Genomic DNA, 18,969 nt, shown 5'->3' with positions numbered 1-18,969 from the left:
GGAAGGGCAGCGGAAATGGGGCACAGCTGCACTTCTCCTGGCGGCCTGCGGTGGGAGTCTGGCTCCAAGGGTCCGCTCTTGGAGCTGAGAGAGTGTGAGCTCTTTCCACGCCGTTACTGCACTCCAGGCGGCAGCTGCGAAGGGTTATGCGAGGACAGCGTCTGGGGCCGCTGCAGACTCCGCCACCGCCGCACGGGCTGCCATTTCAGCTCTGTCAGATCCTGCTTCATGGGGAACTCCTCTAAAGCTGAGGCGGGCGGCCACCTAGCAATGCGGCCAATCTTCAAGAGAATGCAATTGTACGTCCTTCGCACCGGTAAGATGGATTTTATGCCTCTTCTTACTCCCGACAGCACCTTCTCGTTTAACCCCTTCGACATACAAAGGCACATTCGAAACATAACCGCCTGTGGGGCTGCTGATTTGCAAACCGCTGCGCGTGAGCAAACTTCTTTCATAATTTATTTTTGTTTTTATTCCAAAACAAGTATGATGTGTGCGGGGACTGTGAAAAGTTGTTTGTTGGAGATGTTATGCTTTCGACTGGATCAAATATTCAGACGTCCTTGAAAACCACTGCGCGTGAGCAAACTTCTGTGATAATTTTAGTTTTTATTGCAAAACAAGTATAATGTGTGTAAGGACTGTGAAAAGTTGTTTTTTTGAGATGTTATGCTTTCGACGGGATCAAATATTCAGACGTCCTGGAAAACAAAAACGTGAACAGCAGTCCATTTATTGGAGAACGGACTGAGGCTCAAACACGGATCTCCATCTCCCGAGTCCACAGCTTGCAGGGAGGTTACAGGGGGAAAAGTCTAACTGATTGGCTGTGCCCTCTCTCTCCCCACCTCCAATCCCTCCCACACACTAGTTGCCCATCCCTACAAAACACATCTGCCCCCAAGGGGGGGCAGAAAGGCTGTAATGGTGGCGGGTGGGTGGGGGCATTGGCGTGCCCGTTTCGGGCAACCCCTACCCTAAAAAAAATCTAAAAATCAATCCCTGGTGTTTAGTGGGCTTTCTGCCCCACCGAAGGGGCAGATTAGGGGCCAATGCCCCATCTGCCCCACGGGGGGGCAGAAAGACTGTAATAATTGGGGGGGGGCATGGGCCTGCCTGTTTTGGGCAGCCCCCACCTCTATTTTTTTTTTTTAATTCCCTGGTGTCTAGTGGGCTTTTTGCCCCCCCCGGGGGGCAGATTGGGGGCCAATGCCCCATCTGCCCCCCGGGGGGGCAGAAAGACTGTAGTAATTGGGGGGTGGGGTGGGGGCATGGGCCTGCCCGTTTTGGGCAGCCCCCACCTCTATTTTAATTTTTTTTGTATTTATTCCCTGGTATCTAGTGGGCTTTTTGCCCCCCCGGGGGGGCAGATTGGGGGCCGATGCCCCATCTTCCCCCCAGGGGGGGCAGAAAGGCTGTAATGGTGGCGGGTGGGTGAGGGCATTGGCGTGCCCGTTGCGGGCAGCCCCCACCCTAAAAAAAAAAAAAAAAAACGAATCCCTGGTATTTAGTGGGCTTTCTGCCCCCCCGAAAGGGCAGATTAGGGGCCAATGCCCCATCTGCCCCCCGGGGGGGGCAGAAAGACTGTAGTAATTGGGGGGTGGGGTGGGGGCATGGGCCTGCCCGTTTTGGGCAGCCCCCACCCCTATTTATTTAAAAAGAAAATCCCTGGTGTCTAGTGGGCTTTTTGCCCCCCCCGGGGGGGGCAAAAAGACTAAATTGCGCCAAAGTAACCAGGGGGGAGCAAAGGCCCTTGCCCAAGGGGCCGCTCCCCCCTCCCTGGTGTCTAGTGGGTGGATCCCTGCTTGGGGATCACCCTCCTGTGGGGATCCCCAAGCAGGGATCCACTGGGGAGGGGTACCATTGGAAAGGGGAGATTCTCCCCTTTCCAACGATACCTCTCCCGCCTTTCTACATGCTCAGGGGGCTGAGATAGCCCCCTGAGCACGTAGAAAGTGAAACTGAAATGAGCCTTTTGGCTCATTTCAGTTTCACTTTCACTGTAATGACGATGGCGCGACGTGCGCGCCGATCGTCATTACAGTGAAAGGGGGGGGGCCTCGGGAGCTGGGGAAGCTCTTCCCCAGCTCCCGAGGCTATTTTTAATTAAAGGGAATCCCTCTGGTGCCCGCACCAGAGGGATTCCCCAGGGAATGCCTCATGACGAGCTGGACTCGTCATGGGCACAGCGCGACTGTGCTCCATGACGAGTCCAGCTCGTCATGGGCACTGGAGGGGTTAAAACCATTTCTGTGCAACTGTTTATAATATACATTTTTTATTTTGCTCCTTCATATTTTGTAAACTTATGTTAAAAGTGCTTTTCAGTCAAGACCATTAATGAACTGCATTTATTCTGTATTACAAGAAAGCATTAAGTCCTAAAAAAGGATGCCTTTGTCACCATGCAAAGTAGAATAGGCGTGCCGGCCTATTCTATACAACTCCGTATAATTATCTGCACTTATAAATCACAGCTTACATGATGGCCGCCACACTTCACTGCTTGTGAACTGGTTGTGAAAGTGAGTAGGATGGTGCACATCAGTGATCACAGCAGCATAAACTTCCCTGAAGTGCAGGTCATTTGATGATGAACGTAGCCATATCGGAGTGTCGAAACACTAATGGGCATAGTCACAAATTGCATTTTGGAATTTGTTTTGAAGTACTCCAAAATGCTATTGACAAACCTATGTGCAGTATTTACATGTCCAACACACAAGATGATGGACAGAATGTTGCACATTGGCAAAACATTCACCCCCAGTCACAGATTTGGGTTTAATCCATCGTTATTTTGCTCACCACGCCACCCCAGTTCAGACATGGCCATATGCAAATCAGTCTTGATCCTGTGCCTCATGAGAACAGTCCAGCCCGTACTGCCAAGCCATGTCTTCCCTGGACCGGAATCAAGCATCCTAGGACCGGTTTCGGGGTTTCACCCCTCTTCAGCCAGGATAGTTTGACTCCAGTGGCGTAGTGAGCACGGGACCCACGTCTGGGCATACCCTTCCCACATAGGGCGAACAGCAAAACACACAAGATGATGGACGGAATGTTGCACATTGGCAAAACATTCACCCCCAGTCACAGATTTGGGTTTAATCCATCTTTATTTTGCTCACCACGCCACCCCAGTTCAGACATGGCCATATGCAAATCAGTCTTGATCCTGTGCCTCATGGGAACAGTCCAGCCCGAACTGCCAAGCCATGTCTTCCCTGGACCGGAATCAAGCATCCTAGGACTGGATTCGGGGTTTCACCCCTCTTCAGCCAGGATAGCTTGACTCCAGTGGCGTAGTGAGCACGGGACCCACGTCTGGGCATACCCTTCCCACATAGGGCGAACAGCAAAACACACAAGATGATGGACGGAATGTTGCATGTTCTGCATTCTGTCCATCAACTGTTATTTTTGCAGTATTTACATGTCTCCTATATTTTTCTGAGCAGCGATCTCTTCCTTCCCCTCCAAAACCCCTCCTCTGACTGCAGACTCTCCACATGTGTAAGTATACATATTAGTAGTGAATCTGTGAGCGACAGAGGGGAGTGGTTGGAAAATGGGAAATACTAAGGGGGATAGGAAGAACTAAGGAGGGGTTAAGGAGGGGGTTTAGGCCGGGGCGTGTAACCCCTTGTTTGACCCTGTAAGCGCCTTACTGGATGTGAACATAGGCCAGGGGCACTGAGACATAAGGTGTCTTGTAGCTGTACTTGCTCCTTTTCCCATCATCAAGGATGCACTAATGGGCAAGTCCTGGCACTTCTGACCTATCAAAATGCTTACTCCTGGGGAGAAAGATGAAAGCTGGCCAGTAATTTTAGCTTTGAGTGGAATTTTTCTGACCTCCTGTCTGTGCAGCACTTTCTGCATGCAGCTTTGTAAAAGTGATTTAGCTTTGAGTCATCTGTGCTCTATTTAGGAATTTATCATAAGCCTTGAGGTTTGAAAAACAATTAAATATATTTGCATATTAAGTTTATAATAAAAAAAAACACATAACCTATTTTCGGCAGTGTATAGCATTTAGGCATATATTTTAAATGTTAATTACTTAAAATTGCAACTGGACAGCAGACACCAAGGTATCCACTGTACATTGAAGGTAGCCACTGTACGTTGAATCGATCACCTTCTTACAGAAATAAGGAAAGTATCCTGTGAACAAAAGTGGGTGGCACACAACTAGAGAGCATCAAGCATTGGAAATGCCAATAGGCCTCGTCTATGCGAGAGCTATTGACTTTGGCAATGCGTTTTAGTCATGCTGTACACCAGTGTGGCAGCTGCTCAGCATGGCTAAAAGTTGGTGGCGTGGGGAGGGTTTATTTTGTGGTAGAGTGGGGTGTGGGTAGGTGGATTGGAATGGGGTGGAGTTGGATAAAATGGAATGGAGTCGAGATTGATACGGGAAGAGTAGTGTGGGGTAGATTACAGTACGGTATACTAGAATGGAGTGGGGTAGATTGCGGTGGGGTGGAATGGGGTGAAGTGGTATAGACTGGGGTAAAGTGGGGTAGACTGGAGTGGAGCTAGGGAGATTGGAGTGGGGTAGTTTGGGTAACAGTTGAGTAGCGTGTGGTAGATTGGAGTTAAGTGGAGTGGGGTAGATTTGGGTAGAGTGGAGTGTGGTACAGTGCAGGAGGTAGAATGAGGTAGATTAGAGTGGGGTAGATTGAAGTAGACTGGGGTAGATTAGATTGGAGTGGGGTAGAGTGGATTGGAGTGTGGTGTATTGGGGTAGACTAGGGTAGGGTGGAGTGCAGTGGGATATATTTGGGTATACTAGGGAAGAGTGCAGTGAATTGGGGTAGATTGAGAGGGGGAGTAGAGTGGGATTAATTGGAGTGGAATCGAGACGTGAGTTAGGTAGAGTGGAGTAGATTGTAGTGTAGTGGGGTAGATAAGGGTGAATTGGGGGTTGAGTACATTGCAGGGGAAAAGATTGGATTGGAGTGAATAGGGCACATTGGTGTGGAGTGGATTGGGGTAGATTTGAGTGGAGTGCGGTAAATTTGGGTAGAGCGGAGTGGGGTACAGTGTGCTAGACTGGAGTGGGGTCAGTTGGAGTGGAGTATATTGGTGTGGAGTGGGATGGATTGCAGTGGAAAACTGTAATGAAGTATGGAAAACTGGACTGGGTTAGATTTGAGTAGAGTGGGGTTGACTGGAGCAGAGAGGGTTGGATTGGAGTAGACTGGAGCAGAGTGTAGTAATCTTCAGTGGAGTGTGGTAGGCTGAAGTGGGATGTGGTACAGTGAGATGGGGTTGACTGGGTTAGAATGAGTGAAGTGGGGTATACTGGCGTAGATTGTAATGGAGTAGGGTAGATTGGATCAAAGTAAGTGGATTGGGACAGATTGGAGTGGTGTGGGGTGGGGTACATTGATTGGGGTATAATGTTGCAAACTGGAGGGCATGGGGTAGATTGGGGTATATTGGTGTGCAGTGGAGTGGGGAGGAGTGCAGTGGGGTGAGAGGAGTGGCGTATATTGGAGTGTCTTACAGTGGAGGGGCACAGAGTGAGTGGCATAGTGTGGGGTATGCATGGTGTGGTAGCCCACTGCCATTACAGACAACACATTTTCAATTGAAATGACCATTACATTTGCACCGAAATGTGCCGTTACTGCATACAACCGATAATGTGTGCTAATGTCATCACCTAGTGTATTGATGTGTCATATTCAAATATTTGTTTCCACCACACTTCAGGATTTTTTTTAAAAACCTTCATTTGTACTAATTCTTATACATCAGCACAGTTCGTTTTTAGGTCTCGCCTGACGTTAGCAGCGCGCATGCACTGCGCTCGCCACGCGAGGGCCTCTTGGCATCAATACGGTTTCCGAAGGGGACTTAAAGCCCTACCCATTCTTTCCATTGGCTTGCGTCATAGCTTATGCTAAACGCAGCCTTTCTATTGTGAAGGAGGCTTTTTAATCCCTCCTTGTCACCGCTCTGTCCGCCTTTAGCCCCGCCCACCAGGACTGGCTCTTTTACTTGCGGAGGGACACGGCCTCCTTCAATTACTTGGTAAGTACTATATTTGTTATTTTTGGTAAGTTACATGGGCGGTCCGCTTTCATTTTCGGGGCCGCGAGCCCTATATTTGTTATTTTTTTAAAGTTTCAGAGCGTATTGTGTGAAAGACTTCCTGAATTAAATTTGCAGAGTTTGTTCAGCGGCGTTCCAAAATCCTAGGCCGAGAAGCGTGTCATTGGGGTCGGGTAGGGAAGGGCAGCGGAAATGGGGCACAGCTGCACTTCTCCTGGCGGCCTGCGGTGGGAGTCTGGCTCCAAGGGTCCGCTCTTGGAGCTGAGAGAGTGTGAGCTCTTTCCACGCCGTTACTGCACTCCAGACAGCACCTTCTCGTTTAACCCCTTCGACATACAAAGGCACATTCGAAACATAACCGCCTGTGGGGCTGCTGATTTGCAAACCGCTGCGCGTGAGCAAACTTCTTTCATAATTTATTTTTGTTTTTATTCCAAAACAAGTATGATGTGTGCGGGGACTGTGAAAAGTTGTTTGTTGGAGATGTTATGCTTTCGACTGGATCAAATATTCAGACGTCCTTGAAAACCACTGCGCGTGAGCAAACTTCTGTGATAATTTTAGTTTTTATTGCAAAACAAGTATAATGTGTGTAAGGACTGTGAAAAGTTGTTTTTTTGAGATGTTATGCTTTCGACGGGATCAAATATTCAGACATCCTGGAAAACAAAAACGTGAACAGCAGTCCATTTATTGGAGAACGGACTGAGGCTCAAACACGGATCTCCATCTCCCGAGTCCACAGCTTGCAGGGAGGTTACAGGGGGAAAAGTCTAACTGATTGGCTGTGCCCTCTCTCTCCCCACCTCCAATCCCTCCCACACACTAGTTGCCCATCCCTACAAAACACAGATGCGGTAACCAAAAGCGAGAGGAAATGGCCCAGCCGTCTGTATTCCTGCTATTAACATTTGTGCATTTATATAGTGCGGGCGGGCAATAAGTGATTTTTAAAAAATTACACATATTTACCGCATATTGAGCCTACACTGAGGCTCGAACACTGATCTACATCTCCCGAGTCCACAGCTTGCACGGAGGTCACAGTGGAAAAGGGCTGACTGATTGGCTGTGCCCTCTCTCTCCCCACCTCCTATCCCTTCCACAATACTACTTGCCCGCCCCCACCACCCCTCCAGTGAAAATGCAATAGGTCTCGTCTTTGATCAAGTTAAAGCCATTTGCTTTGCTAATGGTATTGTATAGCAAAGCAAATGGCTTTAACTTAATGAAAGGCGAGACCTATCGCATTTTTAGGTCTCACCTAGCATTGCTGCGCACAGGCGCAGCTCGCTCGGTGAGATTTATTGCAGATGAGTACTTTCTGCAAAGGGCGTAAAGCCCCGCCCCTTATTCCCATTGGCTTGCGTCACCGTTATTTTAAACGGTGCGCTGGCTTTGGAAATGAGGTTTCCATGGTGCCTCCTTTTCGCTTTTTGGGCCGGCCCACCAGGACTAGCTGGCCTGCTTCCCCGCTGTCATGAAGACTTTTCTTATCTGCTTGTTTATTTAACAAGCAGATAAGTAAAGTCTTCACAACAGCTGTGAAGCAGGCACAGAGCTCAGCGGCGCATGGGGTCACGGGGAGGACAAGGGATTCCGACTCTCTGTACCCTGGCATCGATGCTTAGTAAGTGTCTGTGCCCTTGCTACAAGCTTTTAGTCTATATATCTAATTACAGGTCTCATTTATCTCCATATCTCACTCGATCGGGAGGCTTCAATTATTGTTTTTTGGTATCTGTTTTCATTTCAAGATGTTTCGGAGTTTGTTTTGTACCTGTGTGTGTCTGTGCTTCGTTGTCTGTCTCTACATGTGTCTTTGTTCGTGGATCTGTCGCGCTGCAACTTTCGTGGTTACTTTATCTCGATGTTTCGCTTAATAGTTGAGTCTCGGAGTTTATGTGCTGGTATCTGTCTTGAAATCGCAGTCCTAATATCCATTCATGTCCAGTCCTGTGCTTCTGTGTCGGTGCCCGTGTCTCGGTGGCTGTCTGTGCATCTCTCGATCTCTATATCTACATCTGTTTCAGCGCCTGACTTTAGTTTCCGTCCCCAGTTATTCTCTCTGCTTCCTTGACCATCCCCAGGTGCTTCAGAGTTTCAGTATCTGTCTGCTTCTGTGTACTCAGCTACCCCTGTCTGAACCTCTCTGCCCCCTCCCCCTCGCCTGGCCTGTGTGCAGGCGCGCAGCGTGCCCTCGGTCCCCCTCCTGCACATCTGCAGCGTGACGTCACCATCAGAGCAGCCTCAGTCGCACCCCTCCTCACTCCTCCCCTGCCTGGCCGGCTGCCGAGCAGTGCAGGAGTCCTCAGGCTCAAACTTCAGTCAGTGCTCAGTGTGCTCATCCACATGTAAGCACCGGCTGCGAGGAAAGCGGGCCTGCACTGCGGTGAATGGACGGCAGCCCTCTCTCTCCCTGGACAGCCTCTTCCGAGCCCCTCCAGGAAAGGACCGCGGCGGGCGGAGCACCTGTGCCGAGCAGGGAGCTCAGGGGGCCGGAGCATCACTGTGCACAGACCACAGCACAGGCACCTTCTCCCTGGAGCTCAGGATGAACACGGTAAGGTTGGCTGGTGTTCACTGTCCCTCCATGCCGTCGTAACCCTCCACTGTATACCCCCAACCCGTGCATATCCAGATTGTGTCCGTTCCGCATACCCTCCTCTGTCAGTTCTGCACACCCCTTTCGAGTTCACTAAATAGACTACTTCTGTTCCCACTCTGCTTGCCTCTCCATGCCCTCCCAGTGCCCACCCGTCCATACACTTCCCATGTCTGTTCTGCACATCCCACTTACACACCCTGCCGTTTCCTCTACATGGCTCTCTTGTACTGACCATTCATACCCTCTCTGAGTCATTAGCATAGCCCCTCTTTGCCCATCCTCCAAACACCTCACATGCACACGTATCTATTCTGAACTTTCTGCTGTGGCAATCCTGCATACACCGTTGTGCCACAGTGCACGCCCCTTGTGCGACCAGCATGTGTCTCTCCCTATTCCACTTGCCCCCTGCATTTCACACTACTTTTATCTTGTATGCCACTTGTATTCACCTAAAAGTATTCCCATGCACATCCCTGACCACTGTATGACCCATGCTCGGACCTTCCTTAAACCGATGTGTGGCTTTCCTGCATATCCCCATGGTCTTGCACACACACCTTTGTGCCAACTTGGATATCCCCGACTGTCTCCACTGTGCTTCACCCTCTGCAAACACCTGTTTCAGACTGGATTTCCCCGTGTTCCCTGCCTATCCCTTCTATCCCTGTATAACCTCCTTTCCTTGCCCCGCATTGCCAGATTCTTACTCTGTATATCTCCCTCTGCTCCCCTGCATATCTCCTTAGCACACCCAGGCCATAACCAACTTGCATATTTCCCATTTACCCCTAAATATCTTATTAGCACCCCTTGCGATGCAGACTATGCATAACTCTGCCTCTGACCCCTGATACTCTCATCTGTGACCCTTCTAACTTTCTTTCGTCCCCCTACTGTGTTGGGGCCACTGTGCAATTTCCCGTGTGATCCTGCGTACCTCCTTCCTGCACCTTAGGCTGTAATTTGCCCTCCACACATGCGTATCTCCCTGTGTCCCCCCTGCATACCGCCCTGAGTTCCTACTGTACACCTGTGTGCCTCCTTCCCACATGCCTCCCCGTGTCCCCCTCTGCATGTTTCCTCGACTTCCACCCCGCTGCCCCACCCCCGCACATCCACCAGTGAACCTGCTGCCTTCGCCCGTCCCAGAAGCGCCGTTGTTCGCAGTCCTGAGTGCCCTGCCGTCGTCGGTATCTGTCAGAGGCTTGCCCCAAACTCCAGACAGACAGGACTTCAGGGGTGCCAGACTCGGCTCAGAGCCTGATCTGCTGATACCGACGCCTTTCAGATCACCATCAGCTCTGCTCTGTTCTCCAAACTCATAAGCTCAACTTTCGCAGTCTGTTCTGTCTGAAAAAGTCAGCCGGGAGCTGTGGTGGGGGGTGTACAGCCAGGCGAGCATGTGGCTGAAAGGACACCGACACTGAGTGCATGGTTGGATGTGGCACAAGGATCGTGGCCAGCCTTGGTATCTAGGCCAGAGGCGGGCAATATTCAACGCGCCATGCATGTTTTCACTTTCCAAGCAGCCCGGGACAATGGCGGCCGCTTCTTTAAAATTAAATAGGTCTCTCATTTACAAGAGTTTGAGCTATTGGCATTGTAAATAACAATGCCTTTTATTTGTGTTAATTATCAAAACAGATAAAAAGTATTGTCATTTGCAATGCCAAAAGCTTCAACTCTCACAAATGCGAGACCTAATTGCATTGCAAATGCTTGTTAATGCTTGTTGTAGTGTGCGAGAGAAAAACTTTTTCCAACATACTCTCCTCTTACATGGGTACTTAGCAGGACTATCACAAATTCTCTCACTTTGAAGTCAGAGAAATAAAAATAAACACCAAGCTCCTTGAAAGAGACAGCCTGACATTTGACCTCTGTCTTTGAATGCACAGCAAATGTGATAAGATAAGAACAAGATATAAACGCCTGTTTGCAGATAGTGAATTCGTAAGAATACAGTAAACAAGGTTTGGGCAACAGGAGGGGCGAACTCAAACTGGACAGCCTATAGCAAATAAAGCCAGCAAATAGAAAGCCAGAAAATGTGAGTTACAAACCACAAAGCCAATGGTAAGCAATGGGCGAATGCATTGATAGGTCAGTTTTCTGAATCTCCCCAAGATGTCTTCAGCAAACCAGACAGCTGTGCTGACTGGCAAGCTTCGACCCAAAAAGGAGCTTAGTTACGTTGATTAAAAAAAATATAGAAAGGAAGAGTGTGAAACATGTTAGGAATAACAAAACTGTGATGAAAAGATGGTGAAACAAAATCGAGACGAAAGAGTGACGAAGAGTACAAGATGAAAAGAGAGAATAAAGTGTCGAGAGGAAAAAAAAGGTGACAGAATGAGTTTCAAGCATACTTTATTTTATAGGTTATTTAGCCCAGGTGTTTTTATGTATGGTGATTTCACTGAAATTATATATGTAATAGGATTAAATTGCAAGAACGTTCAGTCAGGCCTCTTCTTCCACTGGCCTGTTGTGTCATTTATATTTTTGTCCCACCCAGAGCAGCATACAAGATGGGCATAGGGTCAGTCAGCTCACATCAGCTGAACGACTAACTTCACTGCGACATCATTCATTCTGTCATAAGGAACAGGACAACGTACTTCCTTTCAGGAACTGCTATAACAAGTGTGCTATCCGAGAACAAAAAAAATCTTAGCTTTTTTTTTTTTTTACAATGACAAGAACCCTGCAGCTTATGCTAACAATAACGTTTTGCAAAAGACATGAAGATACATAACTAGCACCGACAAATCCAGAACGTTGGGGGACAACGTTAGGCCTATTTGCTTTGCCAGGTCCGGTTTCCCACTGTATTCTGTACCTATAGTGTCAGTTTTATAATCTGATAAATATGACTAAAAAGTACAGAATGCAAATAAATAACTCGCCTGCTCTACTCATACATGAATGTGAGAAAATCAGAGGTCTGCTGGTTCAGAAACAATCGTGTAGGAGGCCAAGATATTCTAACACTGCTTTTTAACTACTTCAACATCTACATATATGTTTTACTGAGCATATGATGGCAGACATTGGCATCTGAAATACTTGCTACTAGAGGTTGGGGAGATCCAAACAGCTGGGACCTTACAACTGACACCACTGTGCCCCTTACCACGGGCAAGACTGAAAATCAAAGTCCCCAAGGCAAAGGGCACAGGTAAGGAGCACAGTTATTGTTGCAATGTGTTTTTTAGTAAAACATTAGTGCAAAAAAGTGACAATCGCAGCATTTCAAGAATCAAGGTATCAGTGGTAGGTGGGATGATTGGATCTAAGGATAATATTATACTGGCGGTTCCTTAATGTTGAAAATGTCTCACCCCAGCAGACAGACCCAGCAGTGACCTTAGAATAGCTTTGCTAACAGCATAGCCTATTATGTGAGGTCAAATAAACTGTGCTACTGGATGTGGTCTGACAGCTAGATTGCCGGCTTTGGAGCTGGGAAACCAAGGTTCGAGCCTTGGGGTGGCGTCCACATCCTGGGATTCTGGGCAAATTACTTAGGGCCATATTATCAAGGACGGCGTTTAAATGATCGCCGCTTTAGCGGCAGAAGACTGTCGCTAAAGCGGCGATAATGGGCTTGATAATATGTCCTTGTGAATTCCCATAGAAGCCCAGGTTCACACTAGAACCTGCGCTTCTATGGGAATTCACAAGGGCATATTATCAAGCCCATTATCGCTGCTTTAGCGACAGTTTCCTGCCGCAAAAGCAGCGATAATTTTAACTCTGTCCTTGATAATATGACCCCATTTCTCCCCGTGCCTACCAAATAAAACAAAGCGATACAAAAGGAGATGATGGGCGGAGCGTTTGAGCAAATCAAACACTCACCCCCAGTCAACTGATCTGGGTTTAATCCATCATCATTCTTTAGCTCACTCCACCACCCCAGTTCAGACATGGCCATATGCCACCCGCATCCAGGAAACTACTCATCCAGGGGCTAGTACTGTCCCGGCTGGATTATAGTAATATGGTCTACCTGGGAGCACCTGAGGCCACCTTGACTAGACTGCAACGGACACAGAATGCAGCAGCACGCATGCTCATGAACCTTCCATCTAGAGTGTCAGCTAAACCTGCCCTCAAGGCCTTACACTGGCTCCCTATGCGCCAAAGGGTGGAATTCAAAGCCATGTGCACGGCATACAAACTGATCAACGGATCTGGCCCTGCGATCCTCAGTAACATGGTCACTCCCTACAAAGCACCCAGATCCCTACCATCCGAGAATGAGCACCTAGCTAATATTCCCAAATTCAAAAGGACACGCACAGGAGGCCGACGATTTTCTGTACAAGCGGCTACTGGATGGAACTCCCTCCCACGTACTCTTAGACTGGAATCCAGTTATTTGGTTTTTCGTAAAAAACTGAAGACACTACTATTCCCCAAATAATACCTCCCCTCTTCCTCCCCCTCATCTGGATAACAATTCTTTACAGCGCGGGGATGCCCTTGGGTCACCAGGCGCTTTACAAGTCGCTAAATAATAATAATAATAATAAATCAGTCTGACCCTGTGCCTCATGGGAACAGTCCAGCCCGAACTGCCAAGCCATGTCTTCCCTGGACCGGAAACAAGCATCCTGGGACCGGTTTCGGGTTCATAACCCTCATCAGCCAGGCTATATTGAATCCAGTGGCAAAGTGAGCAAGGGACCCACGTCTGGGCATACCCTGCCAACTTAGGGCGAACAAAGCGATACAAAAGGGGATGATGGACAGAGCGTTTCAGCAAATCAAACACTCACCCCCAGTCAACTGATCAGGGTTTAATCCATCATCATTCTTTAGCTCACTCCACCACCCCAGTTCAGACATGGCCATATGCAAATCAGTCTGACCCTGTGCCTCATGGGAACAGTCCAGCCCGAACTGCCAAGCCATGTCTTCCCTGGACCGGAAACAAGCATCCTGGGACCGGTTTCGGGTTCATAACCCTCATCAGCCAGGCTATATTGAATCCAGTGGCAAAGTGAGCAAGGGACCCACGTCTGGGCATACCCTGCCAACTTAGGGCGAACAAAGCGATACAAAAGGGGATGATGGACGGAGCGTTTCAGCAAATCAAACACTCACCCCCAGTCAACTGATCAGGGTTTAATCCATCATCATTCTTTAGCTCACTCCACCACCCCAGTTCAGACATGGCCATATGCAAATCAGTCTGACCCTGTGCCTTATATGAACAGTCTAGCCCGAACTGCCAAGCCATGTTCCCTGGACCGGAAACAAGCATCCTGGGACCGGTTTCGGGTTCATAACCCTCATCAGCCAGGCTATCGTGAATCCAGTGGCAAAATGAGCAAGGGACCCACGTCTGGGCATACCCTGCCAGCTTAGGGCGAACAAAGCGATACAAAAGGGGATGATGGACCAGGTATGCTCAGACGTGAGTCCTGGGCTCACTGTGCCACTGGAATCAAGCTATCCTGGCTGAAGAGGGGTGAAACCCCGAAACCGGTCCTAGGATGCTTGTTTCCGGTCCAGGGAGGACCTGGTTCGGCAGTTCAGGCTGGACTGTTCCCATGAGGCGCAGAGTCAAGACTGATTTGCATATAGCCAGGTCTAAACTGGGGTGGCATGGTGAGCAAAAGAATGATGGATTTAACCTAGATCTCTTGACTGGGGGTGAATGTTTTGATTTGTTCTGCATTCCGTCCATCAATTATGTGTCGTTTACCAAATAAAACAAGCATTGAAAATGCAACAGGTCTCGCCTTGGATTAAGTTAAAGCCATTTGCTTTGCTAATGGTATTGTATAGCAAAGCAAATGGCTTTAACTTAATGAAAGGCGAGACCTATTGCATTTTTAATGCTTGTTTTTGACTTATTTTGAATCGAGGGCTCCCTTCTTTCCCCCTAAATTCCCTCTTTGCTCCTCCTTTTAGATGAGACCTCATTTCTCCAGCCTGGGTCCCATGCACAGAATGCTGATTCACAAATCTTTTCCCGAAAGCAAGACTGACATGCAGGTCAGTCATGCATAAACTACACATCGTTCACCAAGTTGGAATGGTGTCTTATGCGTGAGTGAGTGACACACAACATAGCCATGGATTAATCCCCAAACATTTCCACAAAGGGTGTGTGTTCAGATGGGGTGTATTGTTTAGACACAAACATCTTGCAATGATTTTCACAGTTATCTCTGCATCCAGATTTCACTCAAATGTCAGTCACATGATTCTCTACTTATTTAAACACAGTGTATTAAAGGACAAATCAGCTAACTACTGGAGATGCCATCTTATGAATATTAATAAGCCAACTATTACTATGCTGTGTCCCTTACCAGCACAAGTGCAAACTGCAGACGGAAAGGGTGAAAAGTTAGATAGTGCATGGTATTTTATGTAAGGGTCCAGCTGCCCCTTTAACCCGCTGCATACTTCTGTGCTGCAGTCTCAGGCGGGTGACCTTCGAGTGGATTTCCTCTGTGGCTTCAGTGCAGGTTCAAATCACCACTCCAAACACTTGGTTCGGTAATTAAATCAAATAAAGGGCTTTTATTTTTCAGCAGAAAATGCAAACTCCTTTAAAGGAAATTGCCATGAGCTTTTCTACTAATAAATATAGAATCAGCGGACGAAGTGCTATTTAATTTTGGCAAAATTAATCTTACCGCCTACCTACAGATTAGTGCCATTTTTGGTAAATTCTACAATTCCTATGCGCATCATTGGGAGATAGGCGATAGAAAACTGAGCACATGCGTACGAAATTTAAAATAATACAAATAAAACTAAAACAAAGTCCAGGCATTTCGCAAGTGAAATAATACCAGAGCCTGCTGCAAGCCGCATGCTTGAATAAAAATGCCTGTTACTTCTGATGAAAGTCTCCAAGGAAAAGAAATTAAGACTTATCCTCCTGGGCTGCCGCACAGTGAGGCAGGGGACATATTTAGAGCGCTAGCAAAAACCCAGTATGCACATTTTTAGCACAGTTACAAGACGAAAACGGGGTTTCCTGTGACCTACAGTCGCCCAGAAAATAAGTGGCAGGTTTCTCAAAAGAGAGGGTGCTCACCCACGTGCACAGAGGATGTGTGTGTGCGCCTTGAAGGGCTAACACCTGAAGGCAGCACAAGTGTCAAGATGCTTCACTAATGTTTTATACGTCAATTCCCCTCCAACACTGCAGAGTATCTCTTCGGTATGCCCTTTCGTTCTTTCGTATACTTATGATAAGAAATAAAGCGTGCGTGCCTTTACTAATGGCGCGGGCCTCATATTTAATAAATCTCGCCTTCCTGTACACAGTGTGAACAGTATTGGCATGTGGGGCATTTCAAACTGATGTGAGGGAGCTTTGCCAAAGGCTCGAGGCATTGCATGCTTCGTAGGTGTAGACTGACAGCGCAGTTGTCTGCAAAACACATTGTTAACAATATTTTTCAAATGTACAGAGTGAGCTTTGGCTCCGCCCACAGAAGTACTTATCAGCTTATGCTATTGGCTGTTTGTTGTATCATTCCACCTCCTCTCGAGTGCTCGCATTGCAATCCCGGAAAGACCATTTTACATACCAAAAGCACTCTAAATCATCACACATTAAATTATCTCACAGATGCATTGCATACAGACAGCAGTCATTTAAACTATGTTTTTACACTACAGCAGGCTTTATGTTTTAATTAATAATCAAATTGCAAGTTAGACCTACTGACTATCCCATGCCTGTTTCTCCAAATGGTCAGATTTAGGAAGGGGAACCTGTCACTTTCTGGAGCTAATTCTCAATTATATTAAAAATAATCTTTTTTGGCACCCGTCTTGGTGTCATCTTCCGTGCACATCTCTCCTACGGGGGAGCAGACAGCTGCCAAGCGCTATTTGCTGACAAAAATGGTTTATCTTTTTTCTTTTTCTAGCATAGATAAAGCACCTATGAGCAGTACAGGTTTTACACAGAGCCCTTTGTGCTGTAACAAAAGCCCCAAACATATATATATTAATCCAAAACCAAAAATACACAAAATAAATATTATAGTTAGCATCGCGTCACATTTCGATCCTCCAGGCAAAACATCAAAATGATAACATCCATGACCACTGATGTTGCAACGCCAAGTAAATTACTACAAAATGAAAGGCTGCAGTTGTAGTGAAAGCCACAGATTTCCTCCCAGACAATCAAGACAAAATGGAAGTTTTACTTACACTGCAGCAGCAAACAAATGTCCTCAAAATGGCCTGCACATAAAAACAAGGGAGGTCGGCCGGGCTAGTGAGCAGTGCATGCGTGCATGGCGGCGTGCTTTCACGTTTAAAGTGAAAGCACACCGTGTTTAAAGTGAAAACACTTGTGTTCAACAAGATGGCAGCGGGCTGTCCACTGTCCTTACATGCACGCGCATGCTGTTAGGTTTGGACAAATGGCGAGAGCAGCCATCTTTGTCCATCCCTGCGCATGCATGTAAGGCTTTCGGAGAATCGATTCCAAAAGGTACTCGCAAAAGCGAGGGCAGCACATGCGCTGCTTTCGCTAGGCAAGACCAAAAAATGAATGTGTCCTTGTGTAACCTAACTGGTGCTCATGTAAAGTGCTCCAATACCTTCAGGTCGAGTTCGCGCTAAACATATCTGCATCAAAACAAATCGTGGTAGATTGAAGTACCCTACAAAAAAGCCAGAGGACTAACTCCATTGTGAAAACCATACGGACAGGGATTGCCAAAAATAAAGCTTGTACTTAAAAAACTGGTGGCACAGACGAGCATACATTATACGTGCAGGAACTACCAGATAGTACCTCGAAAAGATCTGGCATTATCGCCAAAACTACTGTCTTTGGAACCAAGGAACCAGAATCGATGTCCGGCGTCGGCTCAACATCCTGTGATTCTCGGCAAATAACGTAAGCTTCCCATTCCTAAAGGAAAACACAAATGTGACCCTGTGTAATATAATGGATGCCCTTGTAAAAGAGCCCCCCTCGGGGCGAGTTCTACTCCATAAAATTATAAAAACAAACCCATGTCCTATTATAGACTAAAAACATACCCTCTTGCTATTAGAAACTAACAGTCTCTAATAGGACGAAAGTATGTTGTTTCCAGTTTTATGCAGCAGAACTTGACCCAAAGCGATTGGAGCGCAATTGATATACAGACCAGAAAGGCCAAAAAGTAAAAAAATACACGAGGCATTAAATAAGCCTCACAAAACAATGTATAAACTACAAGTCAGCTGTTGCGGATAAGCATTAGGAGCACGGACACGAAATGCATACATTTTAAATATCCAAATACACAGCTGCCTAGTTTTTAGTAAAATACAACTTAACTGTGCTTCTCTCGAAAAGAATGCGCAGTGTCTGGCAACAATTAAATGAGGTAGAAGATTATTGCAGAATTAAATACTAAATTAAATAATACTTTAGAAGCGATGCAGTGCCTCAACAAAAAAAATAACCAAATACCTGGGTCGCAGGTCATGTGGCGTCGATTTATCGAAGGCCCGGAGATTTGTGGGGGGCGCCAGTAATTGCCGCCGCCTGCCAGAGGGCAATGGGATAACCCCCAGCTGGCTTTTGGGTTCCCTTTCGCCGCCCCACGACCCCCTAAGTAGCTTCACCAATGCCGCCTCGCCACCAGGCCCCCCAGGATTCGTTTCCTGTGGTAGTTACGTGCGCTCAAGGATCTCTCTCCTCTCCACTAATGGTGTTCCGTCAAACTGGGTGCGACCACCTCACAGGCGTGGCAACAGGAGCACAGCGTCACCCACCAATGTTACAGGGGGACGTTGGGGACGGGGGGGCATTAGTTGTCGCATTCCGGTCTTCGTGGGACAGACTGGAGTCTCACCATCCTCTGAGGTAGAGACGGCTGTGGTGGTACGACTCTACGAGCAACAGTACCATAATTCTCCTAAAAGTTGCACCAACCATTTTTCCCTTTGGCTCTGGTTGGGATATTTGCGGGCTATAACCCAACAGAGCTCCCCTGCTAGCCCGGCTTCCCTGATTTACTTAATGGACCAGACTGGTGTACTTTCATATGTACCTGGGCAGTCCCAACATTCCACACAGCACTTCTGCTGCTTTGGACGTCGCAGTTATCTAGTTGCCTGAGTACAGAGTGAACAATTACCATAAAGGCTCTGGAGGGAGCCCAGTCCTAGAGTAGCGCTTTATGGCAATTTCTAGCTGGTCCCGTGATGCCGTGTTTGCCGAGGTACTGGTGCTCAGTGTATGCTGGGCTTCGCTCCATACCGGTCGGGAGAAGACTCCAACGAAGACCCCA

At 47.6% G+C, this 18,969-nt stretch overlaps 1 protein-coding gene across 1 annotated transcript in view; it reads right to left on the bottom strand.

Annotated features, from left to right (window-relative positions):
- SPATA22 (spermatogenesis associated 22) overlaps positions 1 to 18,733 on the bottom strand; it is a 1,280,753-nt gene extending 1,262,020 nt beyond the window's left edge. The window contains exon 1 of the mRNA XM_085646915.1: positions 18,147 to 18,733. The gene's annotated coding sequence lies outside the window, so the exon portion shown is untranslated. The remainder of the gene's footprint in view (positions 1 to 18,146) is intronic.
- Positions 18,734 to 18,969: the final 236 nt, after the last annotated feature.

The sequence above is a fragment of the Triturus cristatus genome, chromosome 3_2 (genome assembly GCF_964204655.1).
Source record: "Triturus cristatus chromosome 3_2, aTriCri1.1, whole genome shotgun sequence".
Taxonomy (NCBI): Eukaryota; Metazoa; Chordata; class Amphibia; order Caudata; family Salamandridae; genus Triturus; species Triturus cristatus.
Note: the sequence above shows the minus strand (reverse complement) of the source record. Positions and strands in the feature narration are given on the sequence as shown.